The 9,637-nt window shown below is 38.1% G+C and overlaps 1 protein-coding gene across 1 annotated transcript in view; it reads right to left on the reverse strand.

The window, feature by feature from the left end:
• The window catches only part of LOC136264869 (probable serine/threonine-protein kinase drkD), an 87,851-nt gene extending 81,177 nt beyond the window's left edge, over positions 1 to 6,674 (reverse strand). Inside the window, exon 1 of the mRNA XM_066059631.1 lies at positions 6,587 to 6,674. The gene's annotated coding sequence lies outside the window, so the exon portion shown is untranslated. The remainder of the gene's footprint in view (positions 1 to 6,586) is intronic.
• Between the last annotated feature and the right edge of the window lie 2,963 nt (positions 6,675 to 9,637).

Below are 9,637 nucleotides of genomic sequence, written 5' to 3' on the forward strand. Positions count from 1 at the left end.
ATGACCCACTGAGCAAAACCCGACCTGTTTGCATTTTTCTCAAACTGACCTTTGTGTTGTCTAGAGGGAAAAAAAACAATGGGCTGTTAAAGATTTAGCCTTATCTGGTAAGTACTTTCATAGTTATAGAGATATAGACAACAAGAAGAGCAAAACAATCAATTTGTAAAGTGCCTATGTAGAAAAAAATTACAGGCACTTGTTTAATCGATCGTAAGTCTTGAGTGTAATGGACTACAGAGTTAATTGGACTTGTGTCATTCTATTCACCATGAACTGGGGCATTCATCAAGGTATAGTATTTGGCTTAAATACACCCATGCTATTTAGCACGAAGGTTGTTCAAGCTTAGAAACAGCAACGATAAAGTCACGTTTTATCACAACATAGCCAAACACACATACATAACTCACATTTGCTTTATGGTACAGAAACGAAACTAAAATATTCTTACACTCCATGAAGAGACAAATCCATTAGTATGTATATTACATTAGATTCTTTTTTCACTGTTTACTGAAGCAATTAAAACATGCATAATTCTAGATGCAGCCCATATTTTTACCCTAGGTATTTCAATAGCATTTATCTCAAAAACAGAATTATACAAACAAGTTGGGTTTTCGCTCAGCGGGTCATATGTATATATATAAATGTTATTCAAGTTGTATTACATTTAGCTCTATAGCTTACAGACTTCTGTTGATACTTTTCAAATTCCAGTCTCAGTATGCAACTACTCCAAGTTGGCTCAAACCTATCAATTGACCTTGAGAATATATAGTGGGGACAGCATCTGGCTTCAGGCACTTGGCTGCTGGCAATCCCCTATAGCGAGTAACAAAGCAGCTGGCTTCAAAGTGCTTGGAGCATACTAGCGAGCTTGAAGTTGGGCCTTCCCAGTCTTTCCTTTGCTTTTTCACTGCATAGGTCCACTTTTTTTGTAATCTTTAACTTGTGGAAAAGCGTGAAAACTGCAATCTTTCCCACTCTCAAATCTACTAGCAGCATTACAACCAGCTACTATACAGTGGGTAGGTATATTTCTTTGTTAAATAATTACACAGCTGCAAACCAGTTTTATAAACACAATGCTGGCTGTAGTTGTGTACTTATACTTGCAGCTACTTCAGTTCTGCTGTACTTCAGCTTGTACACTCTCCTGTATGGCTTCCAGAATGATACCACAAGCGACTTATAGGACTATAATTATTAGCCAAAGTATGCAGAAACTCAAAAACTAATAGTACTAACAACAATATATTATAATAGTTGACCTTTAATGCCAAATTTCCCAGTACTGGGGCAAAAAAGCTGATCAAATCCCAACCATGCTCCTAGTTTCTGTATATGGATTTTATTGATCCAACAATAATGAATGTGACTCATCTCAGAGATGGGGAGGAAACAGCTCCACATGGTAGAAATAAAAATGCTTTGACAAGCTTAGAGTCTTGTAGCTATCACCTTATAGGCAAAATTACAGAGTGGCTCATATCAATACAATATCGTATGGCAGTTACAGTATGCAGAACATAAATTATGTATTCATTCCTATTCATCCAGCAGTCCTCCATCATAACTCACACCCATCTTCCAGGAACTTCGTTCCTTCAAACCCTATTTTGCCTTGAACTCACCAAAAACTTACTTTTATACATACAGACAATGAAAGATACAATTATGCTTATAGGTCCACTGAAATGGAAAATTCACTTGCCATTTTATTGAATAAATACGTAGTTTGTATCATGCAATGTACAAAAACACAATTCAGTTATGTTCTACTGAGATATTAAGCCACAAAGTCTAGTTGTGTCACAATGTGATGTCAGACCCAGAACTGGAAGTACTGCTACGTACACACACACACACACTATAATGGGAAAGGGTGAAAATCTACAGTGAGGGTAGCAATACCAAGCACTTCATCATAGCGTACCAAGATCACTGAAGAGTTCTGGTAAATAATAGTGAAGTTGTTGCTGTAGTATGAGCTATACTTTTTTGCATTCTCCGAGTACTATCAAAGCTCACCTTCTTCTCAGGCTTTGATTCAGTTCATTTACAAAGCTGCATTAGCACCCATTCCCGTAGGCTTGTAACTGGCTGCAGTACAAGTTTTTACTGTATTTCTAGTCTTCATGGCTGGTATGAGTTGAAACTAAATTGAAGCTGGTTACATATGGATCGACATGGACACTTCTGTGTATCATTTGCATACTGAAGTTTCTTAGTATGATGCATTATGACACAAGCTAATTGACAAACTACAATATCCTAAGTATAGGATAGGAACCGAGGGCATGGTTTCTAACCAACTTGCATTGAAAGAGGAGATGGAAGCATTGTTACCTCGGTTGTTAAGCAGATATATACATGGCTACCATGTTTATAAAGACATTTTGGACTTCTGTCATTGGCAAAGAACCTCGCGAAGAACTTACTTGTAGTGGGGATGTGTGCTGCTTCGTGATGACCCAGCAGCAGTGGGGCACTTACTATGCACCCTCTCAAGGATATGCAGTTTGTTTTTGTTTCATGGTGGCACAATAGTACGTATCGAGTTACAGGGCTAGAAGACACGAAAAGTTGAAAACACAAGAGATAAAATAAGCACGAATTTAATTACTGCGGCTAGCCACTATTTTCGAAAATAAAGTTTTAGCGGTAAAAACCTGCTATACGGTATGTGACTGTATCAGCAAAACCCTAACTTTTTCGGACAACTTTTCAATTTTTTTTTCTCAGCATTATCTACTAACAGTGTCCAAGCAATGGATTACAGGAGCTTACATTCGCAGCCATAACTTCTGTTTAAATTAGTCTACAATGTTGGAATTTTCCAACATGGATTAGCAAATCATCCAAGGTATAGTGTTAGCCCTAGTCACTTATGCATATGGATATGAAAGCAGTTTAGTTGAAAAAATGATGACGACCTACGTTTACCACATCGTAAACAAACACACGTGACATGCATACCATTAGGGCTACTCAAACAAAGTAAAGATTTTCGAATTCTTAACAAGCAGGGGGATGATATGGTGTATAGTTTGAGTCTTCCTTCTGAGTAATGGCTCGATAAAAACTTGAATAATAATTTTGTCTTTGTAGCATGCATAATTTTATAAGCCCTTTTGGAGTTTGCTTTTCTCAAAATAAATGCTTGTACGAACAAGTCGGGTTTTTGCCGAGACGGTCACATATACTTTCTTTTACAATAGCACTTGAATAGTTTTCTTGTTAAAACCGATCAAACATTATGTATTTCAGGCGTCGCAATTCTACAGGTATGTATATTCTGACAAGCTAGTTCATTACATCATCATCATCCCGAATTTAGAATATGAGTTTTTAAAATAATTTATTGACAGTGGATACTGAACCAAAATAATGTACTGGTTATTGAACCGATAGTAAAACTTATGCACCTATCAATGTCAAGCCCCACCCCCACCCCCAGGGGTCCCCACACATGTACTGGGGAATTGACATTTACACTTGCCCCACCCCTGGGGCTTTTGACGGCGACAGTTTGCTGAACCAAAAATTATTTTAATAAGTAAATCAAATCCCCTATAGAAACCCCTCTCTTGAAGTGGGGACATAGTGTGGTTTTGACAAGTTTCTTAGCCCCAGTACTGGGGAATTTGACACTAGACTTTGTCAAATCCCCTGTATTCCCCCCACCCTATCCAGGGGTGGGGGTGGGGCATGACATTGATAGGTGCATTACAAAAAAGGTTGCTAAAACAAAAATAATAAATAAAACATCTGTGTGTTAGGTCAGTGTGCTACCAGCTGTGCTACCAGCTGTGCTACTCACCTTCCTTACTTTTCTATATTATAAATGTGACTCAAGAAGAAACCTGTATAAATATAATAAGAAGAGGTGAAGAAGAAACCAAGGCTGAACCCGACCCTAACGATAACTTGAGGTTTGCCTGTTAAGCATAATGATGTCTTTCACTGTCTGTATGAAGGTAAGAGTTTGAACTCACCAAAAACTTACTGGCCTCCATCATATCAAAACTAACGTCAAATTTACTGGATTCTGCAAGGTTTTGCCCGTTTCCAGTAAAAATTACACCACCTCGTAAACAAACCACTATAACTTCCGCATACTTCAGTTTACAGAAACACCGTTTGGTTTATCGAATTTGTTAATGTCAGGCAAGTCATGTGGTATATTAGATTTTGCTTTGAGATGAATGGGAAGGGTAGCAAGAGCCTTGTTCTGGTGAATTACGTATCATCAGGTACGTAAAAATATGCTGGAAAAACACTTCTCTGTAAAATTACCAGTTAAACACTAAGTACGGGTGAATTCTTAACCAGTATGCTTCAACACATACAATGATACCAAGTTTTGGGGATTTGGTGGAGGATAACAGTCTGTACTTTTGGGATTTGTCCACCTACGCAATCAATTTCTCCAATAGGCTTTTGTATGGAGTGCGCATTATGCTGTAATCAACAATGAATAAATGACACTGTGGTAACATTACAATCCCAGTACAGACGGCATTGTGTAGGGCAATTCATGGGCTTTCTTTCATTGTATAATGTGCTGTAGAAATTATGGGTGCTAATGCCTGTACTTTTGTGTTTTCTGAATATATTACAAAACGCATGTATTTTGTATTGGACAAGGGAATTACAAGGTTTTTTTAATCAGCTTGTTTGACAAACCTGAGGTAGTGAAAGGGTTATAAGTATATGTAATAGGATGGATGGCTGTGGTATTCAGGATTAATAGTGCAAGCATTGTAAACAGGAAGGAGTAAAATAGTAGCGAAGCAAAGCCAAGCACTATTTCCTTCCTGTTTACAATGCGAGAACTATTAATCCCGAATACCACAGACATCCGTCCTATTGCAAATTAATCTGACAACCATAGCAACTGTTACTAGGCAACAGAAATTCAAAAAAAAAAAACCACTGCAAAAGACCAATCACACTTAACAACCGTTGCTATGGTCTCAGAGTGATGTTTACCTTAGCAACCGTTGCTAAGCAACCATATGTTGCTATGCCATGGGGCATCTATCACCATGGTAATACTAGTTGTCAAGTCGGACATTTACTTCTAATAGAAACACACCACACTATTTAAGCCAATCAAATTAGTATTACAGGTTTTTGTTAAGGGACCTTGACAAACAAGTGTAATACTATATAATTCTATTGGCTAATCGCTTAACATATTTCAAAACAATACGTCAAGGTGCTATTGAGAGTATTATACTGTAACACATTCACTTGTTGGATTAAGTAGATATTACATCTTTTTAATGTTTAATTCCTTAGAATTAAGGGTAAAACTTAAAGAATTCTGTGAAAAAAAATTGACAATTGAGGTTTTGGCTGTGATTTGACAAAATGTACAGAGTAGTTTTGATATGTACAACTAGCATGCTAGAGTAGTTTGTGTCATTCCCAAAAAAAAATTCGGGTCAGTAGCTAACCATTTCCTAATTTATTTTAACGGCACTTAAACTGCACAAGGGGTGTCACGTAGGTACGCGCTGTAGGTGTAGATCTGTGACCGCCGTCAAAGACTTGACCGGCCTAAATTTCACCTGTGACTAAGAGCCTTTTTCGACCTTTGACCGGTGACTTAGCCACAATATTTCAGCACTTTTCGATAGTAGGTTGGAAGCTTTTTTCCTTGACCGTTGAATTGGCACAATTTTGGTGGCCTTGACCTTTGACTTAGACCACGGTCGCAGATCTACCTACAGTGAGTGCATGTGTGTCACCCCCTTACTGCATCTCAGTATCCTCCTCCAAACTCTGGAATCCAAACCTATATATATATATATATACATACAAGGGCAAACAAAATAGCATAGGGAAAGATTAGTCTCGCGTGGCCAGACCGCTTTTTTCCGTATATTGGGTGGGGAAAAAAGGGTCTGGTGCAACTACAATAGCTGTTTACTTCTGAGCCGTCCCCACATTCCGGGGACGCTAATTGAATAACATTGGTCACAAAGGAGGTGCCATGACGTCAGTAAAACTATGAAGTATTCCTACACTCCTGCTCCGGTTGTGAGTCTTGTTACACGATGAGGATTAACTTTCAAGACGCTATAAAAGAGACATTGGAGCAAATTAAGATTCGTTTAAAGGATAAACAGATCTCTAGTTAACTTACTGACGTCATGGCACCTCCTTTGTGACCAATGTTATTCAATTAGCGTCCCCGGAATGTGGGGACGGCTCAGAAGTAAACAGCTATTGGAGTTGCACCAGACCCTTTTTTCCCCACCCAATATACGGAAAAAAGCGGTCTGGCTACGCGAGACTAGGGAAAGATAGACCGACGGTACGCGATTTACCCGCTATGCACTGTTGCCTTTCGACCGGCTATTAGTCATAAAGGAACTTAGTAACTAGAACGCGCGTCACTAAGAAGCTACATCACTGCGGTACCGCATCACTTTAATATATAAACCAGCTGCAGTTTGATACTGGAACAATAGTGAACTTAAGAGTAGACCTCTACATATAAATAATAGAAGGAAATACAGCAAGCCATTAGACTAGCTACTGTATGTTCTAAATACAAGTGACATACCTCAGACCCTCTTACAGAAAAAACTGGATCTCAATCAGCATGGACCGAGGCATGGACAGATGTTTAACCGAGTTGACACTGACGTGGGTAGGAGACTAGTTTTCAGTGCTCGCGTGCCAAGGGGTAGTAACCTCCATACCACCAATTGATGCGCTTGCGACCGGGATCAAGATTTAATCAAGCGATCAAGGGGTATTCTTGCACTGAATCAAGCGATCAAGGCGTTCGCAAAAGTGGCGATCAAGCACCTTTGGGAAGCTAACTTTGGGAAACACGAGAATTTAGTAAGCTTTTAGGGTTGACGATCAAGAATCAAGGCTCTTAAATAGATGAAATCAAGTGATCAAGGCAATATTTTGGCGGTCAAACTTTTTGATCCCGGTCGCGAGCGCATCAATAGGCGGTATGGAAGTGACTACCCCTTGCGTGCGTGTCATGTCACGCGAAAACTGGATCCCTACACTTTTGTCCCCCCGGTCCAACTAATTCGAAATGTTTGGATCCCCCGTGACCTCTATGGAGGGGTCAAGAGAATTACACTGGCCCCTCAATATGAGTAGCTATAGCTGTATACTGAAATATTCATGCAGACCCTGGTCCGTATTTATACCAGCTTTTATCATCATTCAGTCCACACACAGGCTTCTAAACCATTTGGGGACCATTATTAGAGTATTGTAAATATTCTGAGTCATGTACAAATTTTACTGAAATAGCTAGCTATAGCTAGCTAAATTTGAACAAAAAATAAAAAAAACTGGCATATAATATTATACTGCATTCTTGTTTTTGTTTCTACTGGCACAGTATACATTATATTATATCTCAGGAATTAGAGCAAGCTAAAAATATTATAGAGTATTTCAATTGGAACCTTGAACATCACGCTTGTTTTAATCACTTAAACATATAATATTATATGCTTGACCATTTTCTGTAAACCCTTGGAGTTGTCCCTGGACAACCTCTGAATATTAATATTAATTCTGCTTTATTTAATTTGTACACGTACTTGGATGAAATAATTGTTACAGTAGTAGCTATACATAAATATTTTTGTAGTAGATTAGTAATTATTTAAATTCATAAGTGCTATGTTTTGTGCAGCAATGCCCACAAAAGCTTTTACATCAGGGGCAGATATAGGATTTTAGAAGGGGTTTCCAGTGGTAGTAGGACTCAGATGTGGGGGTCTGGGGACACAGCCCCCAGACATTTGATTTTACAATACTTTGAAATTTAATGAAACTTACTGTTTAAAACCTACACTTTTACAGAGTTTCTGATCTACTGATGCTAATTATATATCATGGCATTTAATATGTCATGTTTTCACCAATAGTTATGTAGTTAGCTGTGATAGATGATTAGCTTCAAGCATTTAACTAGCTTTATAGCTAGTCATGATTAACTATTTGCTTCATCATAGCTATTTGGCATTTCTGCTTCATTATCACTATTACCACTATATCCTCTTCTGTTTGCTCTGTAGTCTTGGAAGGTTTACTGCGATATACTATATGTCAACAACAGGGGTGGAGAACAGTACTCTTACTTGGTGATTAGATCAACTTTGACACACACTGATTAACCGCATTTATGCGATTGGTTTTTAGATGTATGTGTATGCAGTACAAATTCACTGAGACCCGCCAGGTGAAAACTTCTAGTACTTCAAATTCCAGTATTAACTCATGGTGGGATTGTTGACAAGGTGTATGGGCCAAATACCAAGTAACTCACTTATCATTTGCCATGCACTTACATCATCAGAAGTCCTGGAACTTTGGCTGCAGGTGGAAAAAGTCAGTAAGCAAATGTGTGATATCGACGTTTTGTATATTAAAATCAGGAAGGAGTAAGTTACAGAGTGTGGTCTGCCAGATGCTTCTGTTACTTCAGCGACAAGATTCATCTGTCCTGGTAAAATCAGCATTGTTTATGATCTCAGACATTTCCTGATTGTACTGGACCAAACTAATACCCAGGTCAATGATGAGATTCACCTGGCCTAGTAAGATCTTAGCATTATACTGTATCTCAGTTGTTTATGATCTCCAGGATGAGGTATACAGTTGTGATGGGATTAAGCTAATTTGTAGGTTATGTCACTATCCCATTTAACTGTCAGAATTTTATTGTTAATATCACAAATAATTAATGTGATGTATTTTGCTATGTAACATGCATATTAAGAGGCATGCATGATGAAAGCCACAATGGGAGTGACTGCTTGTTGTTAGGCTATGTAACAAGCTGGTTTGAGCACTACCAGAAGTTTTAGCTACATTCTAAGATGTGACTAGTTAGGGTGCTAAGACCTTTTTTGTGCACTTTTGGATAAAAGCGTGAAACTTGCCACATAGTTTGTATGTATCATAAAGGTTATTTTTTGATAGGGAGCCACCTCAGATTTGACCTCTGGTGACCTTTACACCCAATTTAATGCTTAAAAATGGTCAGTTTTCCATAATGTTCTTGCTTTGAAGAATACACTAATATTTAAAGCCGGAAAGTCCATAACTTTTACTATTGCAAAGTTATAGCCATTTATAAGAGCAAAAAATAGCCCTGTTTTCTCCCGCCCACGCACACCATGCAGTATGGTACTTGTACATAGTGCATATTTGTATTTCCAACATAATTATTAGATGCTGAGTTAGATATGTGATATCATTTACAATTGTAAGGTGGAACCTGTCGACATATAGTGACCACCTGTGTTAAGAGACCACATTTCTATAAAAGTTAACTTGAAGACATAGAATGTACATTGTATAGTAAAACGTACTGCATACTTGTCGACACTTGGTTAAAAACTTAAACGGTGCTAATGCCTAAAAATAACCAGTAGCTATGCTTAAGCATGGAGTATATGTTTAGTTGTCACCCTGTAACAATTCCTCATTCTATGTGTATCATTAAACTGTATAATATTATACAGTATACCAAGCATTATGTTAGTGTGTTGTGATTTGTGTTGTGATTGGTAGTACAAGGAACTAGCATTAAGCTGTGCTTACTAACCTGGTGTAATAAGATAGTAAAGGA

The sequence above is a fragment of the Dysidea avara genome, chromosome 8 (genome assembly GCF_963678975.1).
Source record: "Dysidea avara chromosome 8, odDysAvar1.4, whole genome shotgun sequence".
Taxonomy (NCBI): domain Eukaryota; kingdom Metazoa; phylum Porifera; class Demospongiae; order Dictyoceratida; family Dysideidae; genus Dysidea; species Dysidea avara.